General features: G+C 32.2%; 1 long non-coding RNA gene across 1 annotated transcript; it reads right to left on the minus strand.

Annotated features, from left to right (window-relative positions):
* Positions 1–9,893: 9,893 nt before the first annotated feature.
* On the minus strand, positions 9,894–12,272 carry LOC111621175. Its single transcript, XR_002756021.1, has 3 exons — positions 12,220–12,272; positions 10,158–10,227; positions 9,894–10,090 (listed from the first exon to the last, which is right to left on the minus strand). It is a non-coding gene; the product is annotated as an uncharacterized LOC111621175 (long non-coding RNA).
* Between the last annotated feature and the right edge of the window lie 471 nt (positions 12,273–12,743).

Consider the following 12,743-nt stretch of genomic DNA (forward strand, 5'->3'; position numbering starts at 1 on the left):
TATTTATTTATTTTCTTTTGTTTATCTGAACATTATAATTTGTTTTGATAATTTTATTTATCCTAATATACGTCATAAGCGTATTTAAAATATAACTTATTTACCTATATTGTTTATTACTATTTATTACTATTTGTTATTATTGTATATGTATACAAATATTGGTAAGTATATATATTTAAGAATATATATAACTTCCTGGTAATGCTTTAGCGGGGCCGGGACATGTACCAAGTACTTAAATAAAAATGAATAAATGAATGAATATTTGAAAAGTTACTTATTCGTTAATCGTAAAACTAAACACAAAGGAATTGTCTAGAACAGCAGTTCTTAACCTTTTTATTGGCCAGCACTCCGTCGAATCTGAAAATAATTCTATTAAAACGAAGCTCTTTTTTTGAGAGTCACGCGTAAGTCATTAGATGCATTTAAGCAATTTCTGGCTTTTGTTTTTATGTGCAAAAGTGCTGTATTCAAGGTATGCAAACACGTCTCAACTAGTTTCTGTACTGCACGTGACAATGTGACTACATTTACTGTATGTACCCACTGATGACAAGCGCTATGTGCTGAGAGACTGTAGAGTGTGTAGAACTTGGGGTGCCGTGTTGCTGGGTACCACAGTTTATAGTTTATACACACAGTCGCCTTGTTAGTATTGTTTTTTTTATAATTTATGGAATTTCTGTTTTACCTCCAACCCCAGGTCAAAAATATCATCGTACAAAGATCATCCTTACTGTATGAATTCTCCAAAGAAATGAATGGTTCTGCCTGTTACCGGTTAGGGCGCTACGAACACTTCGAGTTGGCTATTGGGTGGAGGGGACCGATTAGTGTGTAAAAGGGACCGGTGACGTTTTTCCCCGGAAGGGACAAACCCGAGCTTGTTGGAAATTAAAAATAACTTTCACTTATGAAGGTTAATATATAGTTTAATATTAATTAAGGCGAAACATATTGAATCACATGGGTAACGTCTAGATGCAAGTACAAAAAGGAAAAAGTCCCCGCATGAAACTCGCTTTTACACCTCTTTCCTTCAATATAAAATTTTCCAAACTACTTGGCAACAGATCTTTACATCACCAAAGTAGGCGAAGTTTATAACACTGCACAAGCAACATTTCCCATTGTCAAATTTGGAAAATGATGGCTCAAGTGAAACCTTGGGTAACGTTCACATTTTATCAGGTGGCAGTACATCTTGCATTTATACTTATTTTTAAAACACTCTACCTCCAAAATAAAGCTTTTCACCTGTAATAATGTTTGGGATCATCCGTAAACTATGTAAAGTTATTTTTTACACTTTTTAACAGCCATCCTTCATCCATTACACTCCGTAAGCCATAGAACATTCTATTATTTATTAGGTGTATAACGTCGAGTGCGTAAATGGAGCTCGCTATTCAACATTTTATTGTTACCCAAGGATTAAGCCACCAGCATAGTGACACTTTTTTAGATATTTTGCCCATTCCCACGGATTGCAACCATATACATCTGCAATACTTTATACACTAAGCCGCTACATAGTTATGATTTTATAACCATAAATCTGATCAAAATTACTTTTCAAAATACGCTTATTTGATGTCACTCTCTCTATTAATTTTTTGGTCTTTTTTTTCTTTTGTAGGTGATCAAGATAGTGATCAATTGTTTATCACTGAAGAAGAAGAAGAAGGTAACCAATCAATTCATAAGTTTATTCATAGAAAGTTTATGATTTTACGTGTTATTAATTACTACATATTATACTAATTTAGAAATTGAAATGGAAGAAGAGGAAACTATTTATGAGAGAGCACAGGATAATTCTCTTGAAACCAGGATGATAGATGTATTATTTCCAGTTCTTGAAGACCCAAATACAGGTAAATTATTTCAATATCGAGCATTCCCGAATTAATGCAAGTAGACACAGTTGTTACGTTTAAATTATTATTATTATCATTATATGGGGTGATGCACGAGAAAGTAGCCACAGTGTGTAGCTTAGCACAGTAATAAGCACAGAAGCTAACTGTTGGTATTAGAGACATATATATAAAAAATATCACCCGTTTCATCTACGAGTATACGCAGCTACGCTCGTCGAATCGTGTTTAGTAAGACCCTGCGTGACCTAGTGACCATCTATGGTGGCGATTGTATATGAATTTGTTTAAAAATTTTGAGTTTTGATTTGACAACCCACACGAAATTCCCAAATTTACGTGGAACATGAAACTAAAAAAAAGTAATTTTGACAATCTTTAAAATTCTTAGAATAATGAAAAAATCTTAACTTTGTAATGGGCATAAAAAATTCTTAATTGAAAGAAACAAAGTATGGTGCATATAGGAGATCTTACCTGAATGGAAACTCTCTTTAATCTATTTAATATTTTAGAAAGAATGGATGAAGAAGAAGAAGAAAGACAAATGAATGACCAGAACACCGAATTAGCAGCAAAACTTGACATATCAACATACGGAAAATGTTACGTTTGTGAAGAAATAGGTGCAGTATACAGCAGCATATACTTATGTTACAAGTGTTACTCAAAAATGGAAGAACTGGTTGATAAGGGGACAACAGTCTTCTGCCGTGTTGGATGTCCCAAAAATTGTTCTTCCTGTCTTCTTTCTATTGTTTTCCAATACTTGAACGTGAATAATATTAATAGTAAGTATTTTTATTACTTAGAGATTGTCTTATTTCTTTTTAAAATTTATTTCTTCCATACCTAGCATATAGAAAAATCGATTACAATTCGGAATTATTGAATGAGTATGTGGGTGGAGGATCTAAAGACAAGGTAAGTCCTCTCTTGAATTAGCATCGATTTATAACAGTAGATTCATGAACAGTTCTCGTCACAAAATGGAATTTTAATTCAATATGATGGATTATTCAATTGGATATTCCATTCGATGTGTGGAATCCACAAGATACGCGATAATACATGTCAATATACAAGAAACTAAGTATTTTTATGTGAAAAACAGTCTTTGGAAGAAGAAGGTGCCGATGTTAACTTTGCCAAATACTTGGATCGGTGTTGGGATCGATATGTTCAATGGATCTGGGAGCAGAAAGACATCTTTCAACTGAACATCGACCAAGTGGTAAGTGACCTTCAGATTTAACATCATCTTAAGACTGACGTATTTAAGGTTATGTTTGCATCCTCTCTGCCCATTAAGTTTCTTGGGGTTCACTTTCTCAAGTGTTTTATATGGACGGTCTGTTCTGCAAATGTCTCTATTATGAGCCTGAAAAAAGACTTAATTGTTAACAGAAGTGCAAAAAATGAAAAAAATTTTAAATAGAAGTAAATTTTCCTCAATATATAAACGTTTTTACTGACCATGCAGTTAATTTATTTGCATTTCAACAATGCAAAATGTGTGATTTATTTACATTTCTTCCAATTGTAAAACACAACAGCAAAATGTGAAGATGCAACGATTCTTCCATTGGTAAAATAGTATGTTTAATTATAAATTGTTTTTGAGGTCGTCATTAAAAAAATTAGCATTCTTCCGGCACTTACGTATATTTGGGTGATTGAGTCATCGTTTGTTTATACATACGCTGGGTGGTTGGATTGAAGTACGATTACACTAAGATGAAACGAAGGATGAAATTTCAGGATCTACTTTCTAGAAAGGATTAGGATCCATACCACTTAAGATACTAAGTGAGTATATTGATGAATGGTCATCTGGGATAATCAGAAGAGGAAGAAAGAAAGATTTCAAAGCCCTTCTGCTTATTACACTTACAATACTTTTTACAAATTAAAAGGATTTTAAATTTCCGTTGAACTGTTGAAGAAGGATTATTAAAAGCAACACTTGGCTAGATCTCTGAAGAACGACAGACACTTTGTAGTTAGTGCTGTAAGTCAAAGTTTGATTTTAGCGAAAGACTTAATGGGCTCCCAGTTTGATGTAGTATTTCACAATTGTAATTTAGGCCGGAGATTCATTATGATTCTAATCGAAGATTTGTTTTCGTTTCAGATCGTTCTTTTAAAAGCAAATGGCAACAAAGGAAAGTACCTAACAGCAATAACCGATCAGGTAGGCAAAGGGCCAGCCTTCAAAGTGGACGGGGGATACATCAATCCAAATGACATAAAATCCTACAAGCACAGATGCTTGCTCGTTACTATCCTGAATACAGCCACACAGATGTTCGATTTAAATTTTACATTTTATCATTTGTATCTCCTAAAGTTGGTTTGCCTCCTCAAGTTAGGTAAATGCCCAGTCCTCATTATTCTCCCTTTGATCAAAATATATTTCAATCTTGTCTTTTATCTCTAGACGAGACAGCAAGCGGAGCGTGTATCGCTCATCCAGAAGCAACGATATTAGCTGAAGAATATTCGACCTTATTAAAGAAAATATGCAAAGTAGAAGTGCAAGTAGTAACAGTCGAGGAAGTTATGAGTTTAATACACTTTCTTGACAAGCAACTGACCATCAGAGATGAAAACAGTAAGACAGTGGAAAGACATATCGAGGCTTTATGTAAGTAGGATGACAATCGTTTCCCTTTTTTTTTTGTTTTTTTTTCGAGTGTAATGAAATACTTTAATTTTTAGTGGAGGAAAATCGAGGAAAGATCTATTTTCAACCTCCAGTAAGTAACTTTCTCGATTTGTATATTATTCTATTAGAAAATTGTACTTAAAGCAGTGGATTGCAGAATATGAAAAGGGGGAACAAGCTATTAAAGAGGGCATCGTACTGTACGTTATGCAAAGAGCTTCAAAGTCAGATCAACGCCCTCACAAGGTAGCACTTGTTTCACTCGAAAATAACGAATGGGTTTTGGTCAACATATGAAGTTGCATGGGTCAATGGACAAATATTGTTCATTAGTTTCTTTTCGCGAATTTTCTATTTTGCGATTAGGAAAAGGGAAATCGAGACGAAAACTAGGGCACGTGCCGCTTTCTACGGGAGACACTCACTTCAACACATTTTTTATTTTCAGGGATTCAAATCCGAAACTAATTTTTCTGATGATTCTTGAAGAATTAAGATCATTCGTCATTCAGGTTTATCAAATATACACTTCGAATCGACTCAACTTACCAGTTGAGTTTATTGCGATATAACAGTTTAAACTATTCCGTAATCTCGGACATTTCAAATTTAATGACTGTGTAATGAAGTCTTTGTTGTAAATGTTCACTAATTTAACACATGTTTTCTTATTTTAGCGCCCACTCGGAAACGAAGGTATTCCATATCGCTTCATAAACGAAAGCTTCGCTCATTGTCTGTTGCAAACAAGGAAGCACCTTTTTAGTCACTTTACTATACACGATTCTCGAAGCTTGATTCAAGCCAATATAATCAAAGTGGTGCTGTTTATTCGCGCGATGTACGATATTCCAGAATCGTCGCCCTACGATGACGAAATCGCCTCAAAATTGAAGAATATGATTCAAAATATAAAAGACACTGCCTATCGAATGGGATTACATGAGGGTAACCCAATATTACCAACCCAACTGGTGTTGTTGATGGATCCAGGTGAGTAGAGAATTATTTTCGAGAAATTTCAAAGTTGTCTAAATTGAAATCTCTGTGTTTAATGTTACAAATAGCACAAATATATTTTGCTTTCTAACGGAATTTGTAAAAAAAATGGTGAAACGTATCACTCTATTAGATAGACTTTTGAAATCCTGAAATTCTGTTCATAAATAGAAAAGATTTCTTTGATGAAATGGAAAGTTTATCTAATTGACATACATATGCAATACATTGTATCAGTGTTAAATTAGTTCTTCAGTCTTCTAATAGGTTCATAAACCATTTTTTATAGCTTTTAATCTCTCATAGTTTAACAGTTTTATTTCCTAGTCAAATACGATTTCTCCTGTAAGATTCTGTAAGCAATTTGCTTCAGCATTAACATATTTTGTATATAATTATGTCTAAGCCTTAGTTATGCCCATTTGCATGCTATTACAATGTATTAAAAGAGTTGCTACACACTGGAATACTGGTTGGAAAGAGTATGAAAAGGTGAAGAGATAACACGAGAATCCTTCGTTTTCTTTTATTCAGATTTGTATTTGTTGTGTCTGTAGACCATATCCAGAACATGGGATTCCCTTGTTAATTTTTTCACAAAGGATGTTTTAAAAGTCATGTATTGCAGAAATAAACGAAAAAGAAAAAAACCTGAGTTTGTCATGCAATTTAGGTGATACTAGGTATACTAAAACAAAAATACATTGAAGGCTTATGTAACTAGTACTGAATCTCTTTCCTACTTCGGAACTTTAGCCAAAAATTGCAATGCACTAATTTTCAGGGTCTTCAAAAATAAAAATTACATTTTCTTAAATTATTACAGAAATTTTAATGTTTATTATTGTTTTGTACAGGAAACATGCTTACTTGCTAACGTATTTTTAAGACCGTTTGTTTTATTACTACATAATCTCTTATCTAATTTGGAATTATGTTTATATAGATGCCCTGTGAATTTTCGTAGAATTTAATCCATAAATTAGTAATAATTAAATAATCAACGAACAGACAGAAAATAAGGTTGTAGGAACTAATTTTTTAAAATAGATCTCGAGCGAATTCTAGGAATTCCACAATGATGACTCTTGCACAAATAATTTAAGGCAGAATGGCGTTTGAGCTAGGGTTGTGGAAATTATTCCTCTTCTGATATCTTTGCAATGTTTGTTTTGTTTCACTATCGTAGTTCACAACTTGGCAATTTCATTGTGTTTCAATATACTGACTACTGTTCTAACATCACTAAAGAACACAGAAGTCATTTTGTCAGTTAGAACAGGTGCACAAATGGCCATCCCTTCTACATATATAGAAGGAATGGTCGAAAACTAGAGTTGTTACATACACTAAACTTATAAAAGCTAAAGGAATAAGACTAGAATTACTGGAAATCCTATTATTTTAATATAGAAGTAAATAAAGATGTTTATAATTTTTTGAGAAATTGACAATAACGTACTGATAATGTTTCAGGATCAGGAGTCAAGATGCGTGATTGTTCGCAAATGTATTTGAGTAAAGTGTTCCTGTATAAATTGTCTAAAGTGACCAAGATAAGCGTAGCTACTTTCGAATGCCTTATGCCGTCGTTCAATTTGCGGGGCTATCTACTAAGCGATAGACTATGCTCACAATTTGTTACCTACGCTTCATTCATACAGAAGATCCTTCAGGCCGAAGCATACGTCACCCAAATCGGGTCTAAATATTTATTTGATCGTCAACTTCTGACCTCCGACTGGCACTGATTCTTTTTAATAATGGGACTCGATGGAAGATACAATGGTCGTGTATTGTAAGTCATTCTGTGGTCCTCAAAAACGAAAACTTAATCACGATTTAACTTGGATTTGTGAAAGGAAGACTTAAGTAATGCCTGTTGTGTCGAGAACAGAGAAACTTCGATATGCGATAAATTTACTTCTTCCTTAAACCGAATTTACTTGTAATGATGTAACTTATACTGTTAATTGTTATTTATTAAGTTCAGTCAATTAAGCAAATCTCAGTTTAGTCTCTTATTTTTGTAATCTAAGGAAATAAAGTTTAATAATTTATTGGTTATAAAATTTAATGATTTACTTTTTCTTAAAGAAATAAATTCCGGTTACAAACATGAGAAAATACTGATTTTTTTAAGAAGTTTATTTCAACCCTTAAAATTAAGCTTTCTGCTATTTTTTATTATAATCGAGATGGGTTGATGATGATGATGATAAATACAGAGCCCAAACAATTAGTGTACCAAATTTCAACTTTTCAACTCCTAAGAAGGGAGTTCTCGAAATTCCTTCCTCGGGGAGAGAGTAAAGGTTTCTAGCCCCCAATGAAAATAGCTCTGATCTTAATCGTCGCTATCGTTACTTTTTGCCTGAGCAACACCGGGCTCATCTGTTAGCGATTGATAAAAATCTCATAAGAGATGGCGTCTCTCACAATTTATTATATTTATTACGATTGATAGCATAAATGCTACGATATAGACAAATGATACAGCTTTATGGGCAACAAAATTAACATATGCTATTATTGACCACAATCTTAAAAACAAACCAAAAAGTGTTAGGAATATACAAAATTTCAAATCAGTGTGTAAAGACAGAGATGAAGTGTATTACAAAAGACTTTCTTATGATCATTTTTACAGAAAGAAATCAAATAAAATTATGGAAAAAAGAGATTGGCTGATATTTTCAGAAAGAAGCAAAAGTGTTTACTGCTACCCTTGTAAACTATTTTCAACATCAAAGTCTAAATTAATAACTGGTTTGCAAAATTGGAAGTTAATTAGTTATTTTATCGGTCCACGATGTTGCAAAAGAACACATATCAGCCAAATTTACTACGTATAATAGATTAAAAACACATTTAATCGCGTGTTTTACAAAACAAATTATACAAAAGAGTAATATTTATAGATATTTGCGATTGAGGAATGTAGTGTAATTATACACCGTCACAATTTTATCGTAATCGAACTCAAATTTCTTTAAGTTGTCTCATTAAACTAAAGAGAGAAGATTTATATACTAATAATTAATACACTAAGGACAACAATAATGTCGAGACGACACAACACTAGAGGAGGGGTTCAAGAACAAACGATGACTATTTCTTCATTCCATGTTCTTGTCGCCATGAGATGAAGAAAACATAGATCGTTCATCATTACATACAAATGTGTTGCTGAAGTTTTTCGAGTCTCAGAATTTGGAAGAAAAAAACGAACAATGTCAGTTTATTTTTAATCAAATGCAGAATCCATATGTTAAAACTTATTATTTTTAAATTTATATTACCTATATTCAATGAGTTTAATGCCTTTTTCCATTCTGAAAAGTCTTTAATATCTCCTCTTTACATAGAAAGTGTATTTGTTTTATTAAATTATTACCTTCTAATTTTATCGAAACAAAAGTATTATTGACTTATGATGATAATATTGAAACTTTTAATGTATATAATCCACATAATCTATTGTTACCGAAAAAATTAATGTTGAGGTAACCCCAAGAGCACTGATTAATGATTTATGTAATACTGACAATGAATTGTTTATTTTGAAATATCTAAAGTTTTACCTGAAACCAATAAGTGAAGCGTTTAAAAGACTTCCAATTGCTTGTAAATCCTACATTTAAGTTTGTAATTAAGACAGTTGTTTTTTTTATCACCATCCTCTCTTCCTGAAAAGGCCAAGCACACGCAACTAGCTTTAATTATGAAAAAATTACATACGTCTATTCTTTAAATAGTTAATATCATTTTCGTTATATCAGTGTATTTACTTATAAGTAAGTAAATAATTTGGTCAAAATCAATTTTCTATATTAGAAAAATACTTTTTCTGTAACACTTTTAAAATCCTCATTTTCTCCCATTCGTTTTTAGCCCAGATGCCCGTCAATCAATGTATTCGCTTACGAATCCCAATCCTTTCTAGAGGGTAAATCCTAAAATTTCATCTTTCATTTTATTTTGGGTTGAAGCAGCACAATTACATTAAACACCCAGAGTATGTATGAAGAAACGATGACTCAATCACCCAAATATACGTAAGTGGCAAAAAAATTACAAAATTTTCTTTTAATGACGACCTCAAAAACAATTTATAATTAAACATGGCTGACAAAATAGTACGATGTCACCAATGGAAGAATCATCGCATCTTCACATTTCGCTATGTCATATTTAACAATCAGAAGAAATTTAAATAAATCACTCGTCTTTGCATTGTTGAAATGCAAATAAATTAAGATTAAAGAGAGTTTCCATTCAGATAAGGTCTCGTATATATGCCATACTTCGTTTCTTTCAATTAAAAATTTTTTATGCCCATTACAAAGTTGAGATTTTCAATAGTCTACTTGCCTTAATTCAGGAATGATCGATATTATAATAATTTACCTCTGTTCGGGCCTTCAAAAAGAGGAAATGATCCTTTTATTATCCTAGTTTCAACTGGAGTATCCTGTGCAGTGGCCTGCATCCTCTCTACTCCCTCAGAAATTTCTTGCTCTTCCCATTTTAATATCTAAATTAGTTTAGTATGTTGTAACTAACTACACGTAAAAGTATAAGAGTTCTACGAATAAACTTACCAATTGTTTGGTTACCTTCTCCTTGAGCAGATGATGATTGATCACCATCTACAGGAAAATAAACATCAAACTGAAATGTAAATACAGTATATACAAAATAATTTTCTATTATATCTTTGATAGGATTTGCCAACAATTGACTTCACACAACAATTATTGTGTTTTAATTACTTGTAAAAATGTAATTGCAACAGCACATAGCCTTATGAGATGCCTCTGAAATTAAGTGTGGCGTGAATGTTTCACATCTCTTCCAGAAGCCATCAAAATTACACAGTAATGATTGAAAATACATGTTTACAAATTTTACAACCCTTATTTTATCCGGGGAGAGAGAACATCAAGCTTCAGATTTGATTTGTTACTCCATAAATTACATAATATGTATACGGTGGATGGGTATGCAGGTAATCAGATGCATAGGAATGGGAGGAAAATTTTAAAAAGCGTCACGTAATTTTAGAATATCAATCCTTGGGTAACAATGATTCATTTTTGTTTCTGAAATGTAGCATAGCGTTGCTCATTTACGCCACTGCCTTGTACTATACGTTATACACCTAATAAATAATAAAACGCTCGACACCCCGTTCTATCGCGTAATTTTTAGTATGGGTACGTGAGACAGCGTTACGGTGCGTAAAGGATGATGGATGGCTGTTAAAAAGTATAAAAATAGTGTTATAATTTATGGATGATTCCAAACATTATTACAGGCAATACGCTTTATTTTGGAAATAGAGGAGAGTCTAAAAAAAAAAGCTATAAATGCAATGTCGAAGTAAAGGGCATAACGAGTTTTACGTGCTGAAACGAAAACGTTACGAAATATTTCATTTAATACCTCATTTGACTAATTCGACAATGAAAAATGTGTTAGCTAAGGAAAGGAAGAGGTGTGCCATGCGGGGACCCTTTTTTTTTTTTACTTGTATCTAGACATTATCCATCGACGTCATTTTTATACATGTAATTCAATACGTTTTTCCTGAATATTAAACTATATATGAACCTTCATAAAAAAAAAAACATTTTTAATTTCAAAAAGATCGGGTTAGTCTTTTCCGGGATGAAACGTCACCCGTTTCTTCTAGTCACTAATCAGTCCTCTCTACACATTACGTATACAATAGAAAACTCCTCAAGTGTTCTTAGCTAATAGGCAGAACCATTCATTTGTTTGAAGAGTTCATACAGTAATGATGATCCTCATACGATAATATTCTAGACTAATCCTTTGTGTTTAGTTTTACGACTAACAAATAAATAACTTCTCAAATATATAAAGGGAGGTACCTATTTTGTGTTAATAAGCTACAAGTAGAAGTTAGTCAATATCAATGATATTAACACTAACTTTTATAATTCACGTGGTCATCGTCTAACACGTGTCTACTAGTGGAATTCACCATGTTAATTTTAAAAATACCCTTTTTACATTTATTAAAAACTTATTATTCATAATTAAAACATATTTAAGACTTCAATATTTGGTTAAATTATATACAGTAGACCCCTATAAAACGGGTTTATATAATACAAATTCGTAAATAAAGGCGAAAAAATTGCGATCGTATTCGTATAATCACGCTAAAAGAGACTCGTATAATACGGTAAAATGTCATCGCCGACTCGTGTCGCGATAGAATTGGTCGAATCTAGACCAATAGCGGATATTGCACAAACAGTTGAGTTTAAACGTGCATCGGACCTACTAAACACCATTTATTGTTTAATTAACGGCCATAAAAATTATATTTATATTATTGATGCCTCCAAAGTTCAGCAAATGGTTGTGAAATACTAGTACTACAGGTTGTGAAATAGTATTAAATTCTGTAAGAATAAGGAAAAAAGAAAAGAATAATTACAAAAGACAACTTTATGAGCATATTAATATAATTAGACAAAATAATAGGATAAATAGAAATACTAGTAGAGAAATGCACCAATCATGGCGAAGAATCATAGAGGAAGGGGNTACTCACTTTCTAATCAGTTTTACGGCCCCATTCTATACCTTAATTTAAAAAAATAATAATAATTTACTTTCAAAACTTACTTTCTGAATCACTATTGTCTTGCGGCAGTTCACGTTCCTTCTCCATTTTCGTCGTACAAAACAGATTCAAAGTGACTTCTACGAGCAGTGGGATATACGCTACGTGATTCAAAGTGAACTGTCGCACCATCTACCGACGTCACCTGGAAAGATTTTTATCATTAAATTTTTTAAATTACTTGCGTGTTACCTATAAAGTAAATAAAATAAAAATTATACATAAAACTTTAATAACAATTTTACACGTACACAATATTATTGATATTAAGTCATCTGTCAATAAACATTGGAAAGGTAATATTTTACATATTCAGTAAATATATTTGCTTTTTTGTATTGTATCACTGTTTTATTTTTATTATTTATTTTGTTGAAAGTGTCATGTCAGACTAAATTCGAGGCATAGATAACCACTCAAGTGTTACAATAAGCTTGTGTGTTATTAGTATTGTAAAAAAAAAAACCGATGGGTTTCTTCGAATAAATTTTGTACACAATATTATTTATATTAAGTCATCTGTCAA

The sequence above is a fragment of the Centruroides sculpturatus genome, unplaced genomic scaffold (assembly GCF_000671375.1).
Source record: "Centruroides sculpturatus isolate CEXI.00-Female unplaced genomic scaffold, Cexi_2.0 scaffold132, whole genome shotgun sequence".
NCBI classification, from domain to species: Eukaryota; Metazoa; Arthropoda; class Arachnida; order Scorpiones; family Buthidae; genus Centruroides; species Centruroides sculpturatus.